Here is a 10,837-nt window from a genome sequence, read left to right on the forward strand (position 1 = left end):
TTGCTTGTCACTCTTATAGATAAATGGATGCAACTTGAGCCCATACTCATAAGTGAAATAAATCAGGCACATGTATGAACATCATATTGTCTCCCAAGAGTAAGAAGCTGAAAGAGTAAATTAGATCTGTACAGTAGATATTGTGAAATGGAAAGAAAATTCAAAAGGAAAGAGAAACTGGGATGAGAGAATGTAAAAAAGAAACGAGAAAAGCAAAAAAGATAAAATTATATATAAACTATATTTTATATATATATAGTCCATATATATAATAGTTAAAATACTTGCACTACTTTTTTATATTTTAATAATTTTATCGAGAAAGAAGTAGCAATGAGATAGTTTCAAAACAGGTTAGTAGTATAGTTACAATAATTATATTGTGTGTTTCTTTGTAGTAGTTGTTCCTAGTACAACATGCAGACATGATATCCTGTCTGAACACTATTAGTTCAAAACCTTCTCATTGAACTAAGAGAAAATAGCTGCATATTTATGCTACTTTATATATACAGATATATTTTTCCACTATGAAATGGTCCGTTTACATCCCCTTTTTGTTTACTTTTTTCAGAGATATATATTCCATTGTCATTCATATATTGTTGGTGCATGAATTCAGCAGAGTAATCCAATATAGTGCAGTAGTCTATAATACTAGTGGGTTATACACAAGATTGGCAGTTACAGAAGGTGTTGACTTGAGCCTTTTACAGCTCAGTATGTTAATATCACTTTACTTTTTATACCTCAATTTTATACTTTTCTGCTGGATGATTAAGACCTATATAACAAAAAACAATACTTGTACTACTAATTTCTCTTAATTCATTGAAAAGAAAGCTTTTACGGCCAAGGAGATGGCTCGGTTAAATAAGCGCTTCCCTGGCAAGCACAAGGGCCTGAGTTCAATCCCCAGTTTTGCCAAAAAAGAAAAAAAAAGAAAGAAAAAAAGAAAGCTTTGTGCTAATATTATTTAGACAATTAAATGCCAATATCTTATATTCTAAGTAACTAATTTAAAAATAACAATACACAATGTATTAACAATTTTTCTCTCCTATTATCTTGTTTTGAAATTTTATTATTTCTCTTTAAAATACCATTTTATAAATTAAGAATTAAATTAAATTGCCTGCTACTCCCCCAAGTGTCTATTTTACAGATAATTATGGAGGACTACTTGAGCAGCTGTTCTTGAAAGAAGAACAACTGTCTCCATTTTGACTGAGCCTGACCTTACTTCCTCATATTGATATGTACAGAGCTGGCTAGGACTTCTGTTTATCCTTTCAATTGGCCTTAAGCCATGTATATTGGTCTAGCTGAGGTGCTGGTGATAGTCTTTGAAGGTGGCATGCCTGTTTCCCTGGTAACCTACACCTGCTGCTCTTTAATGTGAGCCAGGTGGAGACAAGATGAAGAGCCAATGCTCTGCACCGCCAGCTGGGATTGAGCCTCAAGACAGAGGCTATTACTTCCTGGGGCTTGAAAAACTACATCAAAGCTGAAGCAACAGACCCCCCAAAAAAAACATCAGATACTATCTCAATAGCATAAAACAGATTAGTCTCTCTGCATATCATCACTGCATATGGCAGAAGTAAATTAGGCAACCCACCTAGCTCAGCTCACAGAGTCACCTACTGCCCACAATTCTTGGTCATTCCTCCTCAAGTCACTCCTCCTCAAAGCCACTCCTCCACTGAATAAAATTGGTGAAGCCCTGGGTCAGCTCTCTTGGTTCCAGAAAGCCATCTTCATGGCTGGCCTTAGGGCCCTTAGCTCCACAATAATTATAAATATGTTTTAGTGTCTTTACTTTCGCCATAGTTTGCACTGGTAGTGGTAGTTTGGAATTAACTTGGTGGGATTCCAATAACATATCTTTGGGATTACAAACACTAAATTCTTGGACTGAGACGAGAACCAGGAAGGGACTCCTACAGATAATAACATAGATATATGAATGTCTAGCCCAGAGACTGCAAGTCCAGTGCCTTCTAAGACAGGTGGCAAGTGAGATGGCCGGGCCTGGAAAGGGCACCAGTGTGGGAAGGATGGCACCAGACGGTTTTATTCAGCATTAGTCAAATGTCCTTCTGAAAAATGAAGGTCAAATAACAATTACATGTCCCACCCTATTTTTTTTCCAAGAGCAATTACAAGTCCAGATTATTAGGTGAAGTTTTCCAGTTTTCTAAGTGCTATAGAAAATCAAAACATGAAATTACAGTGAAACTTGACCTTTGGATGTCTGTTAGTGACTTTTCTAAGATCATTGCCACAGAGCATGTGACAATGCTAGATAAAAACTAAGGTAATTTGAATCCCCAAGAAAAATTTTTGCTCTTCCTTGTGTTCCCGTCTCTTTGAGGAAGAGTACTTGTAGAAGGCAGGAGGAGAATGACCTTTGAACTTCCTCCCAACTCTGGCTCTATGATATTAATGCTAGTCAACATCTACAGGCACTTTAAAAATACAAGCTGTGCATCCTTCTTTTATAAGATTCACTTGGCTGTTTTTTATTTTGTGTTTTGAGACAAGGTCTTGCTGTGTAGTCCAGGCAGGCTTTGCACTCCATAGGTAGCCCAGGGATGGCCTTAAACTCACTCTTGCCTTGGTCACCCTAGTATTTTAGGAGTGTACCATCATGTCTGGTTCACTTGGCATTCAAAATGGGGTGGCTAACTCTCTAATTACAGGAAAACTAATGGCTTAGTTAGAACACTGGACAATTCCTATAATTATATCCTCTACTGCTGGATCAGAAGCCTTCAACCACAGAAGTCAACAGCAATGTGTGTGTTTTCATGGTACCTGTCTTTGAAGCACAGAGTTGTTTAAATGTACCTTAACAACCTTAGTACTGGGCTTCAGAGAATGTTGTTTACAGCTGTCAACAAAATGCTTGGGTGAATACACTGCCAGGGCTAAGACACCAGAACCCTCACTTGCCTAGGACCGCTTCCTACCCATTGCCCAGGGCCATTTGTTCCTGTCCCACCAACTCCACTGCACATCTCCTTCTATGCTTTCCATTTCCCTGAGTGACAGGAATCCCACAGTGAACAGCCTAAGCCCAGCAATGCCTGATGCTAACATTATTCTCAAAAGGTATGAAATTCCACATGACTTTTTCACATCCCTTGAAATTCTACCCCTTAGAAATGCATTTTAGTCAACTTGCTGAACCTTTTTCAAACACAACTCCCCCTCCTCCAACACAGAACCTTAGAGTGGATTTGTTCAACACTTTGCTCTTACTTTTCTAGAAGAAAATATAGAGTAAAAAGAGTCCTTAGGCCCTGGGTCACATTAAAGGGTCACAGGTCAGTAGAGATTTGGGAAAAGTGGGAGAACCAAACAGAAAAATATGTTTTAACTACTGGTTGTGAAGCACAAGATAAGAAAGGAAACTAGAAATAAGCCCAAAGAAAACTTATTTTACCATAAAACCTTACTCAGGATGTCTTGTGGAAGAGTCAGAAATTCAGGCCTAGACATTGTTGTCTGCTATATTGTCAAGTTTCAAAGTCCTAAAGTCTTTCTTTTTTTTCCATCTCCCACCTTTCTTCCCTTTCATCATTTTTTTTTCATTTTCAGTACATAATGAGTTTTTAATCATTTGTGTTGACGTTTTATGATGGCTGACCATAGTTTTTTCAAGTCATTATAAAGATCAGTATGGTTTTTCAATTAAGACTCCAACCCAGAAAAATCTTTGAATTGATTACTCAGGCATACTTAATTCACTTTTTAATTAGTTAATGATTTTTCCTCAAGAACATCTCTCTATTTTTGGTATGTACTAAAAGAAAAAGAAAATTCACCATTTTGTTGTTTTAATACTAGTAAATGTTGAAATTCTAGTTGTTCAAAGCAGATGACTTTAGAGTCTGCTGAATCTTTGGGGCAATGTGTTCCAAGTACATGTCACCTCTTTTTTTTTTTTTTTTTTTGGCGGGCTCAGCCCACCCTAAGGGCAGGCCTGGCACAGTACGTAGTACTGTAGATTGAACTGAAGTCCCCTGCACCTGCCAAAATTTTCCTAAGCAGGCACTTTAAACCACTGAGTCATCTCAGCAACCCCACCTCTTATTTTTTTAACTTAAATAACTTTACAGTAGAAATGAAATCAACAATAATAATAATTTTCATGGCTTCTCTCTTACCTTTTTTTTTTCATTTTTTTAACTTTTGTTTGTTTATTTAAAAATAATTGTGAGAGTGCCATGGTGTAACTCCATTAAGTGTGTGCTAAGCGTGCATGAGGTTCTTATTTCGATCTCCAAAACTGTGAAAATTAAATTATATTAAACTAATTAATTAAATACCAAAGACATCAGGCATTATTCTAGAATCTTGGGATGTAAAGATGAAGAAAAACTCTATTCTTAGGCTTAACTGAGTATATATAGTGCACTAAAAAAAAAAATCTCAAGGTCATTTTCTCTGCTGAATGAAGAAACTTTTATTGGAGAAGAGGGAGTGATGGCTCATTCACCTCTGAAGTCATAGGGAAAGCCTGCAGCATGTACAGGAGAGGCAGGACAAAAAATCAGGACTACCAAGCAAGAGAGGACAAACAGATGAAGGATGCATCATGGTGATAGAATGCTTGCCTAGTAAGCACAAGACTGAGTTTATCCTAGATAATAAAAAAGGAAAAAGAGAAAACGAAAGAGGGAGAAAGAGGAGGAGAAAAAGAAGGAAGGAAAAAAAAAGAAGGGAAGGGAAAAGAAGAAGAAAAAGAGGAAAGGTCTGGGGTCCTTAAACAGCAGGAACAGGTTTCACAAAGGCAAAAATGTGTGGTCAAGGAAATGTGTATTCTTTTACATGGTGCTATCAATAAGCTGAGAAGATGAATAAAAATAGCAATCTTAGCCTAAAAGAGACTGGGGTTCACACTTCAGAATGCCATGTCAATAAATTTAGACTGAGTTCTGGAGAAAGCTGGCAACCTTTGACAAATATGAACCAAGACCAAAAAAAAAAAAAAAAGGATTCTACCACAGTCTTTGTAGAGCTGGGGCTTGGACTGAGAGTGGAAGGAGACCAAAGAAAAGCAGTATTTTCATCTCCCTCTATTTTACTCCACTAAAGAACTCTCAAGAAAGCAAGCCTTCTTCTCATTCATATGCATCCAGCTTGAAAAGGTAAATTACTTGCCCAAGGGCAAGTGTAAACAGTACTCAACAAACCAAATCCTCTGATTTTTGCTCCAGGGACAGTCACTGATCCTGGGCTCCTCTCAGTGTTACCCCAACAACTCCCACTTGAAAGACATTTACAGGTCAGACACTGTGTTAGGGACATTGCCTTAATTTTCTCTTTTAGATCTCAATCTACTCTGTGACGTATAAATCATTTCCCTTCCTAAAAGTAAGGCAAGTGAAATGCAACAGCACATAAACAATTCACAAACACTATTAGAACAAGTCTTTCTATTCCTTGTATTAAGAGAATGTAGCTGTAAACAGGCTATCATGTCTGCATCTTGTACAATGAATAACCACTGAGACAACAATATGCAATGTATGAATTACTGAAACTGTCCTACTAATCAGATTTCAAACTGTTTTTCAATAAAATTATGGGAAAAATAAAAGAAAAAGAAATGACCCACCCCACCCCCCCCAAAAAAAAAAAAAAACAATTCACGAAACTGGGACTCCAAAGCAGCTCCAACTCCTGAGACTCGCTTTTAGCTACTATGCTAATTTTTTCCCTAATATTTAAGAAAACCAATACCACACCGTCCCTCTACAGGAGGTGCGCTCCTTATCTTGGCTGAATGCAGAAAGAAAGTCTTAGTCACGTAGCAAATTAGTGGCAGAGCTGCACCTAGAAAGAAACCAGGTCTCCCACCGGCATTCTTCCCATGACCACACTTGGCAACAATCTATTTTGGACCTAATTTAGACAGACGAAGTTGTCAAACTCACAGCGAGAAGAGTTACAGAATGTCTGGCATGATGTTGAAATCTCTGGCCTCTGAGTTCAAACTTTCCAAACCTCATCTTTCCGGTATCCTGCCAGCCCATCGGGGTAGCTCAGCAGGAGTTGACCCTTTAAATGGCCTAATAATCAGATCTAGAAAAACCCAAGCGTAGCTTCAGAAAGCTAGCTGAATGAGAATATGGACCTGTGATGTGAAAATGAAGTCTTAACTGATGTTTAATTTTTCTCATAAAATGAGCTCAGCAAAATAATAGGCAATGAAAACAGTTGCTTAAGAGAGCTCTTGTCTCACGCTATACCTTAACATTGCCTAAAATACACTTTCACATGGGAAAAAATAAAGCCTAGAAAAATGTGATTACACTGCAAAGTAAATGAAGGTACATAATGAAGAGACATTTGTCTTCTAGGAACTTAACTACGAGATAATTAAATTCAATGGAGTGTGTAATTACACAAAAAAGAAATCCGACCTCCCTAGAAATTTCCCCTCTCCTACCTCAGGGGAATGAGGCAGACCCTGTGCTTTTTCTTGTTGGTGTTTTCTGTATTAATCTCGTCATGATTTGTGAGAAAAGATCCCAGCATTGACCTTCAGGACAGTTTCACATCTCCTGGAGTTGCCTGTGGATTCTGTTCCATTGCTGGGGAGTTCTGGGTACCTTCTGGTGAGCAGAGGTGACTCCAAGAAAGTGCCCATTCCCTGAGGCCTGAAATTAAGCCTGAGACTATGACCCCCTAGTGAACAAAGAGCTTTCTCATTACAGGTACTGAACTGATCAAATGACCTTTTTAAAAACTGTAAGTTCTGATAATTCTCCTTAAGATGTTCATAGGCAAAACTCTTTAACTGACAGAAAGTAGTGTTGAAAAAGCATATTTTGTGCTAATCTTGTTTCATAACACTTAATAGGAGATAAGGAGGGAATGCATTTTTCAGATTCCAGTTGGATATTTTAACTTCCCTATAAACTATGTGAGCCACATACATTTATGTTAAAAAAAAAAAAAAATACGAACTTGATGCACTTTTTCCCTCATATTCCTGTCAGTGTTTTGAGAAAGATTCAGTATGGGATATCTATACTTGCGCTCAATCTAGTTGCCCTGATGTCCTCTATGACCTAGGAATTGAGATGTCCCGGCTATTTGCGTCCCAGCAAGTGTTTCACCCTGTGGAGTAAGGAGCGGTAACAGCCCCGCCCAGCGCGCCGTGGGTGGTCATGGGACTGCAGGGTAGAAAAGCGCAGACAGACGCACGCGCGGGCCACTTTGTGAGGCGTTCTTTCCCCACCTACTTCCAGCTCCTCCGAGGGTTTCTGAAGGAAGAAAATTATGAATCGCACCTGGAGCTGCAGTTCAAAAGAAAAGCCTGGACGCCATTTTCCTCGCCTGAGTGAGTCACATTTGATGCCTTTTGCAGGGTGAAAGCTTGGAGAGATAGAAACAAGCACCAGGACAGCAAGCTCTATTTATTTTCCTGGTTTCCTTTTTTTTTTTTTTTTTTTTTTTTCAGATGCCACCACTTTTAATGTCGTATACATCAAATTATAGCAAAAGACAACTACGACATGATGCCCTCTCTTGTTCATGAACAGCACACACATATATCACAGTAAACCAAGCTTATATTCCACCATCAAGTGTGGTTTCAACATGAGCTCGCTTTGGGATGGATCATTGAGAATATCTTCAAATCCGATAGTCTCATCATTACCCCTCAAAATATCCAATGAAAGGTTGGAGCTAGAAAGAAATGGAAGACACTGAACCTGTTGTACTGCTTTGAATTCCATTTGTAATTTTAGGGAGCAAACACAGCTTGGAAGTTTCTCAGTGTGGAAAAATTCATTTTATCTTGGTTGAGCTGGAAATTTTTTTTCTGATAATTCAAGAGGGTGACTTGGTAACAGTTCATTTTTCACACATGGAAAACCTTTTCAAAGAAGATCATGTCGTTCAAAAGGCCCACTTGCTGAAAGTTCAGTAACTGGAATACTATCCTTTAGCTGAGATCCAAGTCCTCTGGCATTCATCTTCAGTCCCTGCTTTTCTTGATAAACAACATTATGGCAATTCGGGGATTCTCCACGCTGCCCTCTCATGCACCGAGTCACAAGCGCAGGGCTCAGAGGCTTTTCCCCAACATGTGCCCCTCTTGGCACCACCCCATTTGCTCCTGTGAGCCTTTCTTGGCCACCTGGCCAAGGACCAGAGGTGATAAACTCAGAGAAGCATGAGACATGGCCCACCTTCCCTCCTCAGGTGGAGCACCTTCCCAGGGCAATGCTGTTGTCCCACTTATCTGTTTCCAGGGTTTATTGGTTCCTCAAGACATGGAATGCTTTTTCTAAGTCCTTCTCTGGCAGATACCTTAAGGCATGGATGGAAGGTCTCTACACTGAACTCTTACGCAGACACTAAACCCCACAAAGTGAAGACAGAGGGTGCAGCCACTGTGAACGGACTAAGACAAATACCGTTCATAACAGGTTCCCACCTTTCTCCAAGAATCCCATGGGCTTTGCAGATTAATTCCGTGGCAGAGTTAGGATCCTTACTGTGATCCTCTTCAGGGAGATAAAAAAGGCCAGGGGGCTTTGGGTTTAGGCTGTCAGAGCAAGAACAATAGATCTTAATGAAGTTCTTTTTATCCTTTTTGAATTGATGCCTTTTTACTTCAGTGCAGGAAAGTTTCATGAAGAATAAAGAAAATGATCCCTTGTTCTGCATTTAATGTCCACTGGTCATAATCTATCACGAACGCTTGGTCTTTGAGGAAAAGGCTGGATTTGAATCTAAAGAGGATGGTTAAGAGCCCCAGAGAGAGGTGAGCTAACCCTCTCCTTCTGCTTGGTATCAGGGTTTGTTATCCCCTCACCCTTCTCTAGAGATCGTACCTCTCTCTGCATCAAAAAACTTTGTGTTTTTTTTTTTTTCTTTCTTCCCTATTTTTTGTATTGGAGAGAAATTAATAAGCACAGCTACAAAGATACTGGGCCTGTTGAACAGGTATCAAATGACTTCTTTCAGAGGACAAGACACCTGTGGGTTCCAAGCAATTTAATTTTCAGTTGCTCCCTACTACTCCATCACAGTGTGCATTAACTCGAACCACTCAGGGAATTTCTTTTGTTACTGTATGGTTTTCATACCTATCAGTGTATCTGTTAACTAATTTACATTCATGTGCTGCTCCAGCTAAAAAGAAAATTTCACTTGGAGTTTAAGCAAATTAAACATTAAACTTAAGTGACTTAAAACTAGATAACCCGAATGAGTGATTAAGTAATTTTAAACCATTTTATTCCTGTATACTCTTTCAAACATAGTGATTTGTGTTCCTTAGTGTTTCAGGCTCTTTAATTACTACATGTTACTTTCTTTTTCAGCTATATTCACACATTTGTAAGGCTTCTAGTCAGAAAATGAGCATCTGATTCTTTCAAACTCAAGTCCATTGTAGATTTTCAATAGGGAATATTAACATAAAAATGATAAAATCTGCACTATGTGGCTAAATGGCAATTTTGTAAGTCCATTAAGCCTCATAAATTTGATGACACTTTCAAGTTTCTCTCTCTCTCTCTCTCTCTCTCTTCTCTCTTCTCTCTTCCTCAGTACTGGGATTAGATCCAAGCCCTTCACACTGAGCTACATCTCCAGCCCATTTATTATTATTATTTTATTATTATTTGTTTTATTTTGAGATGAGGGTCTCTTATTTTGAGTGGCCCCAAACAGGGGTTAGATCTTCTGATCCTTCTACCTCAGCCTCCCACCATGCTGGGATTCTTTTCAAATTTTCCCTGATATTGATAAAACTGAAGAAGAAAAAGAGAAGAGACTGATTTTAGGAGGCAGCAGTGTGTCCACTGGGCCCTGACCCACAAGATGAAGGCCCAGTGCCTTCCCAGCATTCCCCTCACCTCCCTGTGGAGCCCCAAGAGTTCCATGTGCTCCACTTCCTCTCCTCTAATATATATCCTGAGCTTTTCCTGAGTCTTCCTTTGAATCTTGGCTGTGCAGATTACTTCACCATTCCATTCTTTTTAACTTTCAAAGCAACCCTTTGAGGTAGGAGTCTCTAGCTTGCAAATAAACTAAGTTCTAGAAAGGTGTTTATTTGCCTTAGTGCACAAAGCAAATAAGTGTGAGAAGGATCACTTTTTCCAGTGCAATAAAGCACCTTAGAGAAAGTGTAAAGGGGTGATCCATGTTCTGTGCAGGGAGGTGAAAGGGGATGTGCTAGAAGATTCCTAGAGGGAAGGCCACAAACTGAGCCCTGTGAGATGGGGAGGACCCTAGAGATGTCTGAGTCCAAAGTCAAAGCTGCTCATACCTTTCCTTCCTCCTCTTTATCCAAATGCTATCTGCCCTTGAGCACTAAGCTCAGCTTGCACTTTCTCCACAAAAACTTGTTGTCCACCTTGCTCTTTGGAACTGCTAGAGCAATTATTTAGTGGGTAATTTAATTTATGAATAAGAACAGAGTGCTTTTTGAAATCCTTTTGTTACTGAAAGGGGCACAGATTCTAATATTTGCCCATATTTGTGGCTTCACACAGAAAGTTTTTTTTCCCCCTCATATTTTTATGTTTCTGATCATACTTTAGAGAATACCTCCAATATTAAATGCTTAATAGATTTTTAAAACATCATTTAAAGTCTTTTAAAACAAAAGCCCTAAGTACATACCTCTCTACAAGTATCATAAACAGAGACCCAGTCCTAGCCCAGGTCCGGAATTGCTGCCGACTTCCGGGAACCCCCAGACTCAGTCCTAGCCCAGGTCCGCAGCAGGAAGGAGCTGAGCACAGCAGCCAGACCTAAGCCAGACGCAGCTGGATAACTCCAAACTCTGTAGAGCTCC

At 39.2% G+C, this 10,837-nt stretch overlaps 1 pseudogene; it reads right to left on the reverse strand.

Annotated features, from left to right (window-relative positions):
- Nucleotides 1–7,477: 7,477 nt before the first annotated feature.
- LOC105743023 lies at nt 7,478–8,002 on the reverse strand (annotated as a pseudogene).
- Nucleotides 8,003–10,837: the final 2,835 nt, after the last annotated feature.

This window comes from Octodon degus, unplaced genomic scaffold (genome assembly GCF_000260255.1).
Source record: "Octodon degus isolate 3935 unplaced genomic scaffold, OctDeg1.0 scaffold00091, whole genome shotgun sequence".
Taxonomy (NCBI): domain Eukaryota; kingdom Metazoa; phylum Chordata; class Mammalia; order Rodentia; family Octodontidae; genus Octodon; species Octodon degus.